The sequence below is a fragment of the Dermacentor andersoni genome, chromosome 9, assembly GCF_023375885.2.
Source record: "Dermacentor andersoni chromosome 9, qqDerAnde1_hic_scaffold, whole genome shotgun sequence".
Classification (NCBI taxonomy): domain Eukaryota; kingdom Metazoa; phylum Arthropoda; class Arachnida; order Ixodida; family Ixodidae; genus Dermacentor; species Dermacentor andersoni.
In genome coordinates this window covers 127,709,023-127,728,367 of record NC_092822.1, presented here as the reverse complement: position 1 = coordinate 127,728,367, position 19,345 = coordinate 127,709,023, and the positions used below count along the sequence as shown (strand labels likewise).

The 19,345-nt window shown below is 46.7% G+C and overlaps 1 protein-coding gene across 12 annotated transcripts in view; it reads left to right on the top strand.

Moving 5' to 3' along the window:
- LOC129384481 (uncharacterized) overlaps window positions 1-19,345 on the top strand; it is a 564,425-nt gene that overhangs the window by 12,201 nt on the left and 532,879 nt on the right. The window contains exons 1-2 of one of the 12 annotated variants that reach the window (XR_011890219.1): window positions 3,286-3,552; window positions 15,875-16,124. The exons of 10 other annotated variants lie outside the window; for them this stretch is intronic. The gene's annotated coding sequence lies outside the window, so the exon portion shown is untranslated. Of the gene's footprint in view, window positions 1-3,285; window positions 3,553-15,874; window positions 16,125-19,345 lie in introns of those variants that run through there. One more of the 12 variants, XR_011890217.1, reaches the window with a different exon arrangement.

The following is a 19,345-nucleotide window of genomic DNA, read 5'->3' as shown; positions in this document are numbered from 1 at the left end:
TGTCAGTGAATGATGCTATAGCTGTTTCAGTCGAATAACCTTTACGAAACCCGTGTTATTCAGGCGAGAGAAGATTAAATTTGTGAAAGTAGTTTGTTAAGCGGGTTACAAGTAGTTTCTCAATGACTTTGCTAAAAAAAGATAGCATGCAGATAGGACGGTAGTTTGAAATTAATTCTTTGTTACCTTTTTTTTTAATATAGGAGTTATTTTACCGTGTTTTAATTCATCGGGGAAAACGCCTGTTATGAACATGCAGTTAACAATGTGCGCGAGTACATCGGCGATATGAGATGATACTAATTTGATTTTAGAAGGTTGTAAATTATCAAGGCCAGGACCTGTAGTTCGTAAACTAGCGATTGAGTCGGATACTTCTTTGGGTGATGTAGCGAACAAGTAAAATGAATAAGGGGTTTGCCTGAGTACTGGCTGTGGTATACTGTCTAGTGAATGATCATGTGTAGGACAGAAAAAAGTATTGAATTCATTTGCGATATCAGTGGCTTCCGTTACTATCCTTGTTCCTGTATTAAGTTGGTTCAGTGCGTGGTTTGGTGAAGACAGATGAAGAAAGGACCTAATGGTATCCCAGGTTTTGCGGGTGTTATTTGTGTGTTTAACAATCGTTTTCTCAAAGTAGGAACGCTTGGCTTCTTTCAAGAGTCTGGTAAGTGTGTTAGAATAAGTTATGTACCGCGACTTTAAAGTTACATTAAAAGGTTGGCGTTTTAACTTTTTATGGAGGTTATCACGTTTTTTAATACTCTTTAAGAGGGATCCTGTTATCCATGGGTTTCTAGGGGCGGAGAACCAGTGAGTATTTTGTGTTAGGCTAGTACATTGCGAGTACACGCTTTTAACTTTGTTGTTAAATTGTTCGAATGCCAGGATTGGGTCTCTTATAGAAAGAATCGGGTTCCAGTCGATTTCAGCAATTTGACTAATGAACTTAGTGGTGTGAAAGCTTGCCGTTTTTATGTTTCGTTGGTACGGTGTGTTAATAGACTTTACTAGAACGAATATGGGATAGTGGTCTGTTATGGGAACAGTGACTACGCCAGCACAGTGCTCTAGGTGTAAGTTTGATAATAAATGATCTATTAAAGAGAGATCCGGACGGAGGGCATCTTGTGGGTACGGTTATTAATGAATCTAGGCCATATGCCGCATAGCAGTTGGTATAATTAGAGCAGTGACTATCATTGGGGCTAGTAATATCTATGTTTATGTCACCGAGGATGACAACATTCTTGTTTTCGTTTGTAATCATGTTCAAGATAGCATCTAGTTGAGAACAAAAGTTTGCAGAGCAAGATGATGGGGAACGGTATACTGATCCAATTATTGTGTTTCTACTGTTAGCTGAAAGAAAAGTTTTATCGAATTCCAAAAATACAGATTCAACGTTAGGGCAAGAGAAAGATAGATCATGGCGACGGTGATATGGATGGTTATCTTGGACAAGAATTGCTGAACCACCATACCGAACATCCTTACGGACACATACTTCCATTGTGTATCCGGGTATACCAAATAGCTTGCTATCAGCGTTTGTCAACCATACTTCTCAGAGGCAAATGATAGTGAAAGGGTTATTTAGATTAGAAAAGAAATCTATCATGTTATCATAGTTCTTTGAGAGGCTACGTATGTTGAAGTGTATCAGGGATTTATGGGTGAGCCTGTTGTTATTTAGAGAACGTTTTAGTTCTTCTGCAGAAAAATACATTGTTTAGAATATTTATTTGATTAGATGTAAAAACGGAAGGCTTGGACAGCTACGAGGCGATTAGCGAAAGGTCGCGTGTGCTAGAAATAACGTACACGCGGCCTCCTTCTGTCTTTCGTGCTTTGATGCGGCAGTTGTCCGTCCATAGAAATTTCCAGTTGTGCTGCTTTTTTAGTTCGAGGGCTTGAGCAAACAGACGTTTGTTGTCTTGTGTTAAGTGGTCGTTAATAAAGACCTTCGCCTCTGCAGATGGAGGGAAGCCGAGAGTAGTAGTGTTTAGTCGTGCTTTTCGGGCCTTATTTATGAAATCAGCCTTCTTAGTGCGGGAACAAAAGCGTGAAATTATATGTTTATCCTTCTTCGCAGGGACGCGGTGAACAATGTCTATGTCAGATGGTGCCACAGGGCAGCCAATCTTGTCGCCGATTTTTTGGAGAACAGCGACACAACTCTCGCCCTGTGTGGACGGCACGCCCCGGATCTCGACATTGTTTGTACGAGAATACTGCTCGAGGTCCGCTACCCTTCTAGCCAGCTTTTCGTTTTCCTTTGCGAGTGTTTTGTTCTCTGCATTCACAGCGTCACATTTTCCCCTCGATTCTTCGTACAGGTGGTTCATCATGCGCAAACTTTCACGCATTTCTGCGATTTCTTTCCGAAGGGCGTCAATATCGCGAGCAAGTTCTGCATTACTGGGCATTGCTAAAAAACCGCGGGAGTAACCTTGGCAGCAGCAGGCGCGACAAAAGTTAAGAACAAAATTGTAAATGCCGTATAAAACAGAAGACTAACCTGCGTAACCAAAAAAGTGCTGCTCAGTGGTGTGCCCTTGTTGCCACGGCTGCTGCTGCCAAGTGAAGCGCAGGACCAAACGGATCCCTTTTTTGTAGTGCTGGCGGCGCCACGGAGCGGTCCAGTTCAGTGCTAGCGTTGCGAGATGTCACCAGGTGGCCACGGTGATACCGACTGGCGGGGATGGTGGGCGTGAAGTCCACGTGCCAAGATAGCCGTATGCTTATCAGCACAACGGCGGTAGAAATCAACGCTTGCCGATTACTGTGCTCCGATCTGCGTAACCAAAAAAGTACTGCTCAGTGGTGTGTCCTTGTTGCCACGGCTGCTGCTGCCAAGTGAAGCGAAGAAAGGAATTTTTCTTCAAATTCCGGCAATCATGAAGCCCATCACTTCACAGAGGACCCAGATGCTGAGTAATTACCATATTCTGGGCAAAAATTCTTGTATTACAACACCGATCTGTTCCATAGCGCACACATTAAGCTACTGTTCAGTGTCGCTGCTAATATATTCTCTATAAAAAGCGCAGTTTTTACCGGAAGACTAAGCACCGATTGCAATAGCAAATTATTAGGCACCCATACGAAGTAAGGATATTAGTTGATTGGCCCTATAAGCATGTCAAGAATTATTTACTAAATAAATGAGCAAGCATGATAGCGCGCACAGGCAAACATGAGCACATCACACTCGATGACGGCGGACACTCGCTTTCAAAACGCTGGCGTGAAGAAGCGCGCTAGGAGCAGCGAGTGAAGCGACTTTCGTGAATTGTGAAGTGATTTTAGTTTCATGTTTACGGGTTCTTTAATCAACACAATGCTGCATTTTGCCTATCTGTCAGACGTGACGTAGGGTGAAGTTACGCTAAATGGGGAGTCCTGGCGGGGCTGACGTGCGAGCAGATGTACAACGCCTACGGCCTCTGCTTGGACCACTTCATAGAAACAGACGACGCCCACCCAGCCTGTTGTGGTCGGCACTGCCGATTGTTGGAGTGAAAAAGCGGTTCCTCATTGATGAAGGTAAGGAAAATAGGTTATTCGACATCGGCCTATGTTATGCCCGCTGCAGGACCCTGCGATCTCCAATTACCCCTGTCCGGAATCAACCTATTCCGCCTAGCACCTGCGACTTTCTTTATTTCATCTCCCTATCTAGTCTTCTGCTGTCGTCGACTGCGCTTCCCTTCTCTTGGCCCCCATTCTGAAACCGTAATGGTCCACCGGGTATCCAACCTATCATTTACATCACCTGCCCAGGTGAATTTCTTTCTTTCAGTCTAAATTAGAATATGGGCCATCCCGGTTTCCTCTCTGATCCACACCGCTCTCTTCTTGTCTTTTAACTTTATGTCTAACATTCTTCGTTCCATCGGTCTTTGCGCGGTCCTTGCCTTCAAGCTTCTTTGTCAGTCTCCAAACTATTGCCCCAGATGTCAGCGCTGGTAGAACGCATTGATAGTACGCCGTTCTTTTTAATGATAACGGTAAGACTCCAGCCAGGATCCGACACTGTCTGCCGAATGCGCTGCAACCCAATTTTTCTTCTGTGAATTTCCTTCGCACGATCAGGGTTCCCTGTGATTAGTTGACCTAGTAAACGTACTCTTTAACAGACCTTAGAGGCTGGCGATCCTGAAATCTTGTTCCCTGGCCCGGCTATTGTTCATTATCTTTTTCTTCTGCATATTAATCTTCAACCCCATTATAATTACTCTCTCTTTTAAGGTCCCCAGTCATTTGTTGTGCCCCGTCACCAGTGTTGCTGAACAGGACAATGCCATCTGCAAATCGAAGGTTGCTGTGATATTCGCCTTTGATCCTTACTCCTAAGCCTTCCCAGTCTAATAGCTTGAATATTTCTTCCAAGCACGCATTGAATAGCATTGTAGAGATCGTGTCTGCTTGTCTGACGCCTTTCTTTATAGGCATCGTCCTACTTTTCTTGTGGAGAGTTAAAGTAGCTGTGGAATCTCCGTAGATACTTTCCAAGATATTTACGTTATCATCCTGCACTCCTTGCTTACGAAATGCCTCTATGACTGCCAATCTGTGCTTTTGTAGTTCATTATTTTCGTACAGAAGCCTGTTGACAGGGCACAACACAAGTGCCATGAGCCCTGCGAGCGCTGTCTTTTTCACGTCGTCGGCTGTGGCGCTAGATGCCATGTGAACCCATTGGACCACGAATACTCTATGGACATCCCGATTAGATTCAAACGTCAAAGTCTCAGTTAGGACGTCCAGTGGATACCGCGAGGACATTAATTTCGCGACGTCTTAAAGCATTCTTTGGAAATCCAAAAGTATTAAAGTTCTGAGATCTAATCAAATAAATCCTAAATCGATTCCTCTGGATGTCCGAAGGATATGTTGAACAAGATGTTCTATGCCAGACAATTGTGGGACGAACATCATATCGTGCAATTTTAATTCTCTTCCACGGCTGCCCTCAGGGCACGCTTTTCCGTACAGGCAGCATGTTATATATAAAGCCACATGAAGCTGCCGCACTCAGTTCAAACTTCCAATGAAGATGGTACATGGAAAATTGCAATGAAGGACCGACAATCAATCAATCGATCAAAGGAACTTTTATTTCTCCACGAGAAATATGGGGGTGACGGAAGAAAAGATGCTGACTGGAGGTTGAGAAGGCTCCGGCCCCTGCAAAGTGCAGCAGCAAGTGTGCCGCGGTACACTTCTAAATAAATGCGAATGAATTCCACAATAGCAGGAGGAAACCTGACAAAGCGGTAGGCACAGTGCTGGAACAACTGCGCATTACCACCTCCCACAAGGCGTAACCGAATCAACAGTGTCCTATACTCTCGGAGGATTTCGAGAAAACCTACACTGTAAAAACAGAGTTCTGGGAACTTCCTTCAGGGGAATATCTGCTTGTCCCATATTTCACTCCCTTTTAGAGAGTACATCTACCCCATTTCAGACAGATTAGGACCACTCCCCCTGACAGAGTTGTGTCACTCCACCGCGAGATTGCTATAGTCTGATACAACTTTGGAAAAAAGGGGAGGCCCCGCCCAGATGACCGAAGCGCGACAGCCGATTACCTCCGCGATTAAAATAGCCGCGCCTCGAAAATCGTGCTCATCAAGCGGGTAATTTACAGTATAAATAAAGATTTTGTATTTTGATGATTGGTTTAGTAGGGCTCTCATGTGCTACAGCGCATGCCGGATAGCGACAGAAAAATAATCCCGTGCCTTCTACAGCGCTGCCCGTCGTCTGCTCTTTAGCTTCATTGCAAGTGACAAAAGTAGAAAGAGCAGCTCTGCATGGCTTTTGCGCTTGTTCACGTGTACACGGCGTATCTACTACTGTTTTTCCAAGCTTAAAATGAATCAGTTGCTATTGAAAAAGTAATTATATAAAACAATGCATTTATCGCAACCATTACAAACCTGGGGCGGGAATACGGTCGAGGCAGGAAGGTACAAAAATGCTTCATTCATCGTTTTAAATATATACTCTTGGTTTTAAATAGCATAAAATATATATTTTTTGGTTTCGTGTCTTCACAATGTTTTCCTCTTGATTATTATTATTTTTTTTTGCAAGCCTGCAACCTCGTCAGTTCGCGCAAGGCATTGCGTGCGAGTTCTCCGCGGTGGAGCCCAGCAAGCTGACTTCGGACTTTGTTGCCGAACGAACCTTGTGTCGCCTCGATGTCCACACCACCAAGGAGCCTCGACAGGAAGAACGAGTGACCATATCGTGAATAGCGATTCACGCAACATGATCCTCCACTGCTACACGTATTGGCGTAACCGGGAGTCTGAATGCAGCGCGGAGGCCACGACCAAGCTTGTCACCGAGATGCTCGGTGTCAGCGAAAGCGTAGTGTTCAAGGTATGGAGGGAGGTCAGAACGTCGCATATTTCGGGTGGCAAACTGTCGACGCCCTCGCGAAAGCGCCTACAAAATGCGGAGGAAAGAAGACGCGGGATGAAGTACGACAGCTTCACGTTGTGAGCACTGAGGTTATGTGTTGTCAGGATTGGGGGCTCAATCCCATCGCTCGTAACCAGTTGTCAAGATTGGAGTCGGGCATGAATTAGATGGTAGCTGGCCCATGCCGTCGTCCAACTTATCCACGCTGAGGATGCTGTTGAAGGGAAGGACTGCTTCTCATCAAGAACGAGGAATATGGGTTTATTTACAGTATCTACATCAGGACGTTGCAGTTCATCAGTCTAGCATGACTGCGAGAGAAAAGTACACTGAGCAGCCGCACAACAGCGGTTTATAAACAGTTCGTCCTCCCTCTATCCCAAGGTGAGGGAAACGTTCGACTGGTCCTCGTAAACGAGTCGCCTCTCTGCGGGCGGAACACACACACACTCACACACACACTTCTTTACGCCTGGTTCACGGTCCCCAACCGAGGCCAGACGGACGTCGTAGAACTCGGGGCTTACGTCAGGAAAGGTGTCTTTTATTCCCCGAGCTGACCCCCTCAGCGCGGCCGGTTGCCCATTGTCTTGCGTCTTGAACGGCGCGTGGGAAGGGGCCTCGAACTACGTTCCCTCGGGGACTCTCCCGCTCGCGGCAGACCGGGTAGGTGGTGTCGTGTTCCGGCACAAAGCCTGTTTCGTCGAACTCATATCAGCTCCTGCGACGGAGAGTCGAGGACGTGCGTATTGTCCTCCGGACACAGTCGACTTAGTGACGCCGTGGCTAGAGGGTTGCGGCGGCCTTCCAGGAAAAGTTTGACGCCGTTGTCGCAACTGGCTGGCAAAACTTGCACCTCAGCAGGCCGTTCTTAACAGAGTGCACGATTTCCTTCACTGCAACGATACCGGCGGTCGAGAAGATAACGAGTTCTCGAAGCGTATGGATCTCCCATCACTGAAGCGGTGTACTGTGCCTCGCCTGCTTGTGAAGATCAGATTGAAGCACGAGAAGAGCAGCCGCAATTCGCTGCTTATCGACCGGGATGACATCGCTGAATGACGGAATCGCTACCTTCGTGACGTGGAGCGCTGCCGCGTGGAAGGCCGAAATATCTTTTTCCTGGACGAGGCATGGGTGACGGCGGGACACACTCGGTCGATCGTGTGGACAGACACCACGGTGCAGAAGCGCGGACGCCTGTACGCTCGAGCAAATGGCCTGTCGACGGGTCTGAAACAACCTTCTGGAAAAGGCCAGCGCCTGACTATGACGCACATCGGCAGCGAGGATGGCTTCGTCGATGGCTGCTTAGATGTATTCCGAGGCCGAAAAGCAGGCGACTACCACAAAGAAAGGGATGGCAATCGCTACGAGCGATGGTGTAATGACGTTCTGCAGAAGTTGCCAGCAGGCAGCGTCCTTGTTATGGACAATGCACCTTACCATACCCGGCGAGGAGAGAAATTGCCGACGACAGCTTGGAAAGAGGAAAAATACAGGAGCGGATCAAAAGCAAAGGCGTCACCTACCGTGAAAGGATGGTGCAAAATCTGTTGTTTGAGTTGGTCGCATCTGTAAAGCCACACTTTCTGAGGTACATCGTAGACAATGCAGCTGAAAGAGGGGTTGCATTGTACTCAGCCTGCCACCGTACCACTGTGAATTTAATCCTATCGAGCTCGTGTGGGCAAACGTGAAAATGGCATCGCTGCGGACAACAGAGACTTCAAGCTGTCCACGGTCGAAGACGTCTAGAGGGAAAAAATTAACCAGTTAGTGGCGTGATGGTCCACGACGTGATGGACCTGGAGGCAGAGTTCAGGCTTGACAAGTCTGGGAGTGACCACACCCAACCCATCGTCATCCAAGTGGGTGAAGATGACAGTGAAGAAAGCGACGCCGACTGCGAGCTGTCCAGCATCGAACCACTCCACGAAGCATAACAGCTTCTTATTAACGAAATACCAGCCCTTATTAGGGCTACCAAAACTTTGCCGGTGGGTTTGCAGCAGCCACCCATGCTCCCATGACCTCTCAATTAAACAAGCAGTTCATTTAGTGAGATATTCCTTGTAATGGAAGCTCAATTCTGAAAAAGCAACGTCGTGCACAGATCGTGCTCAATATAAGTAGTGCCATAGAAACGCGTTCAAATGCAAATACAGTTAATAACCCTGAATAACTATGTGGGGCCCAAAAGGCTCATTCGGGCAGCCACTGTCCAGCTTGACACGAAAATGCAGTAGCCAACGCGAAATTGACAGCCACTGTTAGCAGCCCGCACGCCAAACCACATTCATCTGGTTGCATTGTTTATTTTGGTTATCCGGCTCAGGCAAATCATGCAAATAAGAGAAAAGTTGTAAAAGATAATTTGCTTAGTGAGGCCCAGAGTGCTCACTAGGGCAGCCATTTTCGAGTTGACGGGCCCTATGGTGAAGTAGCAGAAGCCGAGGCGAAATTGGCCGCCAATGTTGGCAGCCTGCGTTTCGAAAGGAAAACAATAGCAGTCGTGTTGGAGCCGTAGTAAAGCTTTAAATTCCCGTATAGACCAATACATGCAGCCAGGCAATAACAGAAACCCACCGTCGGCTCGGTTTACTCCACCGCACAGTCATTGTAAATTTCATCAAGCCACTCGAACAAATAAGCGCAATGGAGAGCGACATGCCCCTGTTAGGCGGCCAGCTTCCATGTAGTTGTGGTGCCCCTACTGTTTTTTCCAGCCTATTGAGATGAATAATGCCAAGTTCAGGAGGCTCAGAAAACTAATTTGGGCGGCCACCATCGAGCATGACAAGCCCTGTGATGAAATAACAGTAGTCGCGGCACGCTTGAAAGGCACTTTTAGCAGTTTGCATTCCAAAGCGCAGCGTAGCCATTGTAGGTGAAACAGCAGTAGTGAATGCGAAATTGACAGCCACTGTTGGCAGTTTGCATGCTAAAGCATAATTATGTGGTTGCAATATTTTGGTTATCTGGGTCAGGCATGCGAATAAGAGAACAATTGTCAAACATCATTAGCTTAGCGAGGCCGAGAAAACTACTTTGGTCAACCACCGTTGAGCTTGATGGGCACTTTTGTGCAATAGAAGCACTCGGGGGGGGGGGGGGTGGCATGCTTGAAAGGCACCTTTCTTGTCTACACTTCAAGGCTCAGCCATGTTATAGCATTGTAGGTAAAACAGCAGAAGTCAACGCGAAATGGACTGCCACTTTTAGCAGCTGGCATGCAAACGCACATTCATGGTGTGGCATTCTTTATTTTGTTTATCTGGCTCAGGCAAGTATTGCGCATAAGAGAACAATTATCATGCATCATTAGCTTAGTGTGGCCCAAAATACTCACTCAGGTAGCTATTAATAGCAGCAGTCGAGGGCATGCTTGAAAGGCACCAATAGCAGTCTGCACGACAAAGCGGAGTCATGCTGTAGCCATTGTTGATGAAACGGCAGTAATCAACGCGAAAAAGACAGCCACTGTTTGCTGCTTGCATGCAAAAGCACGTTCATGTTGTTGCATTGTTTATTTTGGTTATCTGGCCCAGGCTATTAATTCTTTATCTCTTTCCCTCCTCCTCCTGGCCGAGGCAAGTAATGCAAATAAAAGAACAATTATAAAATATCATTAGCTAACTGAGTTCTAGAAAACTCATTTGGGTAGCTATTAATAGCAGTAGGTGCAGTGGTGGCGTAGAGGTAAAACACCGGCCTCGCGTGCAATAGGTCCGTGGTTTGAATCCCGGTGCCGAGCAATTTCTCAACGGATTAAAAAAAAACCCCGCGTGTTGATAAAATTCTACAAACAGGCCTGGAGTGTGGCCTGATCCCAGTGACTGGAACCGCTAACGCACTCCCTCATCAGTGCGGATTGGCCACCCTGGTGCAGTACTTGGCCAAAGGCTTCTATATCAACACAACAATGGAACCCCGGCCCTCAGTCCTCAGCAGCTGCGAAGCAACTAACCACGATGGTGGTCGGACCTGCGACGCAGCAGAGGGTGCTAAAAATCCCTGCTTCCGGACAGGCCGCCATTGGATAACGAACCTCGCAACGCTAGAACGTTATCTAGTGAGGCTAGTCTAGCAGTACTATTGGAGGAATTAGAGGGCAGTAAATGGGATATAAGAGGGCTCAGTGAAGTTAGGAGGCTAAAAGAAGCATACACATTGCTAAAAGGCGGGCACGTCCTGTGCTACCGGGGCTTAGCGGTGAGACGAGAACTAGGAGTCGGATTCCTGATTAATACGAATATAGCTGCCACCATATAGGAATTCTATAGCATTAACGAGAGAGTGGCAGGTCTTGTTGTGAAACTTAATAAGAGGTACCAAATGAAGATTGTACAGGTCTACGCCCTTACATCCAGTCATGATGACCAAAGTCGAAAGCTTCTATGAAGACGTGGAATCGGCGATGGGCAGAGTGAAAAGAAAATACACTACGCTGATGGACGACTTCAATGCCAAGGTAGGCAAGAAGAAGGCTGCAGACAAGGCAGTGAGGGAATATGGCATAGGCACTAGGAATAGCAGGGGAGAGTTATTAGTAGAGCTTGCGGAACAGAATAATATGCGGATAATGAACGCCTTCTTCCGCAAGCGGGATAGCCGAAAGTGGACGTGGAGGAGCCCGAACGGCGAGACTAGAAAGAAATAGACATCATACTCTGCGCTAACCCTGGCGTCACACAAGATGTGGACGTGCTCAGCAAGGTGCGCTGCAGTGACCATAGGATGGTAAGAACTCGCATTAGCCTAGACCTGAGGAGAAAACGGAAGAAACTGGTACATAAGAAGCCGATCAATGACTTAGCGGTAAGAGGGAAAATAGAGGAATTCTAGATCAAGCTACAGAACAGGTATTCGGCTTTAACTCAGGAAAAGGTCCTTAGTGTTGAAGCAATGAACGACAATCTTGTGGGCATCATTAAGGAGTGTGCAATATAAGTCGGTGGTAACTCCGCTAGACAGGATACCAGTAAGCTATCGCAGGAGACAAAAGATCTGATCAAAAAACGCCGATGTATGAAAGCCTCTAACCCTACAGCTAGAATAGAACTGGCAGAACTTTCGAAGTTAATCAACAAGCGTAAGACAGCTGACATAAGCAAGTATAATATGGAAACAATCGAACATGCTCAAAGGAACGGAGGAAGCCTCAAAGCAGTGAAGAAGAAAGTAGAAATAAGCAAGAATCAGATGTATGCTTTAAGAGACAAAGTCGGCAATATCATTACTAATATGGATGAGATAGTTCAAGCGGCTGAGGAGTTCTATACAGATTTATACAGTACCAGTGGCACCCACGACGATAATGGAAGAGATAAAAACTAGAGGAATTCGGAATCCCAGAAGTAACGCCGGAAGGAGTAAAGATAGCCTTGACAGCTATCCAAAGGGGGAAAGGAGCTGGGGAGGATAAGGTGATAGCAGAATTGTTGAAGGATGGTGGGCAGACTGTTCTAGAGAAACTGACCACCCTGTATACGCAATGCCTCATGACCTCGAGCGTACCGGAATCTTCGAAGAACGCTAACATAATCTTAATTCATACGAAAGGGGACGATAAAGACGTGAAAAATTATAGTCCGATAAGCTTACTGTCAGCTGGCTGCAAAATATTTACTAAAGTAATCGTAAACAGAATCAGAAACACCTTAGCTTTCCGTCAAGCAAAGGACCAGGCAGGATTCCGTAAAGGCTACTCAACAATAGACCATATCCACACTATCAATCAGGTGATAGAGAAATGTGGGGGATATAACCAACTCTTATATATAGCTTTCATTGATTACGAGAAAGCGTTTGATTCTGTCGAAACCTCAGCAGTCATGGAGGCATTATGGAATCGGGGTGTAGACGAGCCGTACTTAAACATACTGAAGGATATCTATAGCGGCTCCACAGCCACCGTAGTCCTCCATAAAGAAAGCAACAAAATCCCGATAAAAAAGGGCGTGAGGCAGGGAGATACGATCTCTCTAATGCTATTCACAGCGTGTTTACAGGAGGTATTCAGAGACCTGGATTGGGAAGAATTGGGGATAAGAGTTAATGGAGAATACCTTAGTAACTTGAGATTCGCTGATGATACTGCCTTGCTTAGTAACTCAGGGGACCAATTGAAATGCATGCTCACTGACCTGGAGCGGCAAAGCAGAAGAGTGGGTCTAAAAATTACTCTGCAGAAAACTAAAGCAATGTTTAACAGTCTCGGAAGAGAACAGCAATTTACAATAGGTAGCGAGGTACTGGAAGTGGTAGGGAATACATATACTTAGGAGAGGTAGTGACGGCGGATCCGGATCATGAGACGGAAATAATCAGAAGAATAAGAATGGGCTGGGGTGCGTTTGGCAGGCATGCTCAGATAATGAACAGCAGGTCGCCATTATCCCTCAAGAGAAAAGTGTATAACAGCTGTGTATTACCAGTACTCACGTACGGGGCAGAAACCTGAAGGCTTACGAAAAGGGTTATACTTAAATTGAGCACGACGCAACGAGCTGTGGGAAGAAGATTTATGGGTGCAACTTTAAGGGATAAAAAAAGAGCAGATTGGGTGAGGGAACAAACGCGAGTTAATGACATCTTAGTTGAAATCAAGAAAAAGAAATGGGCATGGGCAGGACATGTAATGAGGAGGGAAGATAACCGATGGTCACTAAAGGTTACGGACTGGATTCCAAGGGAAGGGAAGCGTAGCAGGCGTGGCAGAAAGTTAGGTGGGCGGATTAGATTAAGAAGTTTGCAGGGACGACATGGCCACAATTAGTGCATGACCGGGGTTGCTGGAGAAGTTTGGGAGAGGCCTTGGCCCTGCAGTGGGCGTAGCCAGGTAGATGATGATGATGATTATGTTGATAATAGCAGTAGTCGAGGGCACACTTGAAAGGCACCGTTTTCAGTCTGCACTTCATATCGCAGTCATGCCGTAGCCATTGTATTTGTTTACGTGACTGGGCAAGTAACACGAATGTAAGCACAATTATTCACGCTGAATAGCTCTGCTAGCATTGTTTGTACCAAAAATGCTGCGTAAAGTTGAATGTGTTTTTTAGGCAATTTTTTTCTTCACAAGCCATCAGCATAGCGACGGCCAGGCTCAGGCATTGGTGAAGTAATAAATGGTGAAAGTTGCAAAATGTCTCCGGGCACTGCTTTCCTGGGCTCGATTTACTCAAGAATGATGTTGTCACGGTAAAAGCGTCAGACATGAAATGACATGCCACCGCACAATGTTATTCGTGTTGAAAATTTGTACCAACATATGTGATGGGCAAAGAAACCGTCTGTTTACCAAGACTGAATGCGCGAAAAATGCGACAACATAGCAAGGTGCTGTTTGGCAATATGTCACCCTTTCATGTGCACTTCTGGCGAGCTGCCGCATGCACTGATTCATAAACATGAACAGAGGTAAGAGGCAAAGTTACTCTGCAACCCACATGACGCTTTTAAGAAAATGTATTTGTAAACCGTCCTGTCTTCATAAGTGATAAAAATTTGTTTTCAGTAAGTTGGCTAATCACATTGCGGCAACAACACAAAAAGCAAGGACAAAAAACACAGCGAGAAGGCAGATTGAGAAGACGAGGTAGACCAGTGAGAAAGGCTTTATGAGATGAAAGAGGCCAGCCCTGCAGTTTACAGGAGTTAGTGCTTTGAATGAGATGGGTTAATGAAAAAGTTAAAGACTTTGCTAAAAGAAAACTAGCGGAAACAAACGCTAATATAAAATGAAAGCACGGAAATAAGAGCGAGCGCAATCACGCATGGAAGCAGGCACATATTCACATACAAACGTGCAAACTAGGAAACTCTCAAATATCAAGAAATGTGGAAAAGAAAAAAAATTGACAATCGCAAGAACACATACACACACGCATTTACATACAGACGTGGGTGCAGGTATTAGGAGCGGGTTCACAAGCTGCTGTGTCTACGTTCTCGTATGTTTTTTTTTTTTTCTTTTTACCGTTCTCTTAACACTGTCTTGGGAATTTTCAATTGCAACATATCACGAGAACCGAAAAGCAGCGCGGAGCTGTGTTCTGGGAAAGCATATCGAGGGCTGGCAACACACCTGATGCGTGACTGTATCACAGCACGCATTCAACAGCTTGCGCGTGCAGTGAGCACTGGTGGACAGCAATCAACCGACGGTGCTATTCAACGCTCGAACACCGTCGCTAGACGCTCGGCTGTCTCACTGCTGACAATGATCGTTCCCGCTTAGTTGACGGCGACAAATCTTTGCGTTGAAGGCTTCATGTGCAAATATTTTCTGTTGAGACACTCGTAGGTTTGTTTCATGTGCTCACATTTTTCTGATTTCTCCTGCGAATGGTTTTGCTCCATCACTTCACCCCGTCTGACGAAAAACGCACCGACACAGTACACGAACACACCCGCCGCTAACACTAGGCACCAGTCTTTGGAAAACATTTCTCGTCATAACTTCACTCGGGAGCGAAATAAAACAACATGGAACAAATACGCAGGATGTGTGTTCATAGCGGTCGCCGCGGGGTCCTATTTTCAGGCAAAAACAAAGCTTAGCGCAGCGCCAGCGATGCCCGCTGAAATGTTGCGTTGCCGCATCCCGGCTCATAATAAACGCACACGGCACAAATGCCGCATCGTAAGCTCGCTGTAATGTTTTTGGCATGACAGACCATCACAAACAGTTCTGGAATTCACTCTGACGAGGGGCTGAAGCACACAGCTGACGCGACCTCGCCCAGTTCGAAGCGCGGGCCTCCATCTTCTCCGTCGACGAGGTCACCGGCCGTCCGGCTCATGACGTTAGTCCAGAGTGCGCGCCCATTGATGGATGCTCGTGTGCCTCCGCCTCGGAGTAGTAAACGTCCCCTTTTTTCTAAAGTTGTATCCCACTATAATATTCTGCCACAGAGTTCTAATACTCTCCCCACAAGGGCAATACTACTCTCCCAGATCCATACCGGTGTGCTTCTACTCTGAACCGAGCGTTTCTACGGCCCCCAAACAGAGCGCTTGTACTTCCAACCGAGAGATTGTACTCCTTCAGAACAGAGTGCTAGTGCTCTTCCCAATAGTGTGAAAGCGCTCACGATGCAGAGCCACGGTCACGTTAGAAGGGATTCGCAATACTTACATTGGGCGAATATTTGATTCCTTCATAAGCAGCTCTTGCACTTATGCTTGGTGAATTGGATCTGCAGTGGCCGATGTTCTCAAATGAAATTTTTTAAAAGGTCAAAATCTTTATTAATCAGTCACAAGAAAAACTAAATAATAATTTGAGAGACAAGCTGACCCACACACACCAGATTACAATGATGTCCAATGATTTTACAATATGTCTTGTAAAAAAACATAAGTGTATTCTCTAAAGTTTCATCAGTATTACAGTTTAGGAATATCCTTTTCAATAATGCAGTATACAATTGAAAGTTAAACATAAAAGCAACGTCGGCAAACTCACAAAGTATGGACACAACGATCGAAGAGAAATATGCGCCAAATAATGGCCAGCAAGCCAATTTCTAGCACAAAACGCGTGCACTTACATGGATGAAGTTACCAGATGAGCTGCTAAGCATGGGGCTGGTAGCGTAGGTAAATTGTGCAAGAAACTTTTTAGTGTCACATTCTAAGACAGCAGCTCATTTGATAACGTCCTGTACAACGTAAGGACGTTTCTGAGTGAAAGAACAGTGCATTTAAAAATGGGTCGTATATTCTCATGTGAGGCCGCAGGACTAGCTTTGGTTATAAATATTTCACATAACGTTTTTTTTATGTTTGGGCTGCACTCCATTGTTTCTAAGCGTGTTTTGTGGTCGTTCTACAGCCATATCCCACCCAGTGTCAGAGCGGTACAGAGGCATATCATATTTCCTATTTGGGTGGCGTCCTCACAAAAGTGTTTTCTTGGTGTTGTGGGATTGATCCGTTAGAATTCCTCCCAAATAAATAAAATAATATTTGCATTATTATATAGTGTGTAACAAATGAGTATAAAACTGCAAGGAGCCTTGGCTTTAAAATCTTGCGCATCAGATTTCTTGTTATATACGGTAGCTTTTCATTCCGCTTTACGGTGCGAACGATATACTTCGGAGCAGCAGCTTGCATAATTACGTCAACAATTCTTGTCACTAGTAGAAAGCGCAATTTAACTAGAGTATGGCATGGCTTCACATGTGAACAAAAATCAGATGTGATGAATATGAAAGCCCACATTAGCGTAAGTACAGGTGCGGCAGTGCACGAAAAAGGCAATGAAGCAAACCATCAGTTGGGAAAGGCACCATCCTAGTTTACATATCCCTTCCATGCACGTGGATTTTGCATGCGGCTATGCATATACTTTCAAATGAACCAACAATCTGAGACCAAAGCTTGTTTCCTACTGAAGTGGTTAAGGTAGGCCACGAACGGTTCCAGTGAACTAGTTGCGGAGCATCCACCTAAGTGATAATGAATAGACGGTAATCACTTCTTAAACCTGGGGTAATCTGCCCCCAATGCTTCCCCTTCCTGGAACTTAAGAGGAAGCCACACCTCTGAAATTAGGTTTTTGAGAGAAAACTCAGTTGCCATTCCACTCTGTGAAGAAGGATGAGGGCCCCTTAAGGCGATCCTCAAGCGATATTGAGGGCCTCTCAAGCGACCCTCAAGCGAGGTAGGCGTCCTGTCGCCAACCTCGGCGACAGGACGCCAAGCCAGCTGCTGCGTCGTATGCAGCAATTATTGGGCAGGATGGTCTTGACAGCCTGCTGCTCCGAAAAATATTTCTACAGAAAATCTCCCCGAACGTCAGAATGGCCATGACTGCCTCAAATGAGAACGATCTATCCAAGCTGGCCGAGTTAGCCGACGAGCTCATGGTGGTAGATCCCACATCTGTCGCGGCCGTCACAAGCGAACCATCTCCACATGAGCTGTTTCAAGAGATGAAGAACGAAATCTCGCGTCTCGTGGATTCCGTGGCCACCCTCCATACTGCGTCACGGTCAACCAGCCAGAATGCTCCGCAGTCGCCTGTGAAACGCCAAAAACTACGTTGGTACTATCGCAAGTTCGGCAACGCTGCACGCAAATGCGTACCACCCTGCGAGCTCTCCGGAAACGCCCCGGGCAGGCGCTGAGGGTGACCAGCGTTTCTGCCATGCAAGAACGTCGCTCATCAGTCTTTTTTCTAACTGACCGTAACAGTAGTTTCCGCTTCCTCGTCGACACAGGCGCCGAAGTGAGCGTATTTCCAGCATCGCCCGCGGTCCGAAAGCGCCCGAACACATCGTCTTTGCAAGCAGTCAACAACACGGCAATCGACACGTATGGAAACCGCTCCCTAACTGTCAGCCTGGGCCTGCAGACAACGCTACGATGGATTTTCATAGTAGCCGACGTGAAATTCACTATTATCGGGGCGGATTTCCTGTGCCACTTCGGACTGTTAGTCGACGACGGGCGTAACAGGAGGTTACAGGACCCTGTGTCACAAAGCGATGTAAAAGGCAAGCCTTCAAGACATACGCCGCTCAGCCCTACGCTGATCAAGCCAGTAGGCCCTGTTCGTTTCACTTCCATACTGAGCGAATTTTTTGACTTGACACACCAGCGCCAAGTGGGATCCCCAGTAAAACACGATGTGCTTCACCACATTAATACTACTGGACCACCGTTTCACGCTCGACCACGTCGATTGTAGCCTAAGAAACTGGTGGTCGTACGACATAAATTCAACCATATGTTGGAGTTGGGTATCATCCAACCTTCTTCCAGTCCTTGTGCATCACCCCTCCACATGGTTCCGAAACGATCATCGGGTGACTGGCGTTCTTGTGGGGACTATCGAACGCTGAACAGTGTCACAAAGCCCAACAGGTACCCCGTGGCACATATTCACGACATACTGGCAGGTCTCCATGGGGCCAAACTTTTTTTTAAATATTTATCTCGTGCGGGCATACCTCCAAATACCTGTGTCACCGGAAGACGTACCCAAGACTGCTATCACTACACCCTTTGGTCTATTCGAATTCCTGCGCATGCTATTCGGCCTTCGCAACGCGGGTCAAACGTTACAAAGGTTCATCGAAGGTGTTCTACGGGGCCTCAATTTTTGTCACGCCTACCTGGACGACTTGCTTATCGCGAGCACCACACCAGAAGACGAAGAGCTAAAAAGCCTCCTAACAAAAACGGTCCTCAAGCTACAGTGGATGCAGATTCCGGCATCAGGCGACCACATTCGCTGCGACACCTCCACGTGCAACCCACGCCCCTTCGTGCCTGCCAAACTACGTCGCCGCATTTTCCTTTCTATTCACAAGCTATCGGCTCCAGGAATCAAAGCTACGCAAAAGTTGCTCACAGCAAGGTGCATCAGGCCAGGTACCAACCGAGGCGCGAGTTGCTGGGCAAGAGGATGCATACCATGTCAGCGTGCCAAAATTCATCGACATACTGTGACCCCGTCGGCAACGTTCGCGCCCCCAGATGCGCGTTTCGACCACGTACACCTCGACATTGTCGGACCTCTGCAGCCTTGCTAAGAGAATGCCTATTTAATGACGTGCATTGACAGATTCACGCGCTGGGCGGAGGCCATACCTATAGCGGATATCACAGCTGACACGGTTGCCCACGCCTTCTTGCACCACTGGGTTGCTCGTTTCGGTGCACCATCTATAATAACAACGGACCGTGGATAGCAGTTTGAATCATGACTTTTCGCCAGCATTACACGTTTCATTGGTGCTTCTCGCATCAGAACAACCACCTACCAGCCGATTCGCAACGGCATGGTGGAGCGTTTCCACTGCCACCTCAAATCTGCGCTCGCCGCAGCAGAAGAACGCAACTGGATGGAGGCACTACCACTCAGTCTCTTGGGAATCCG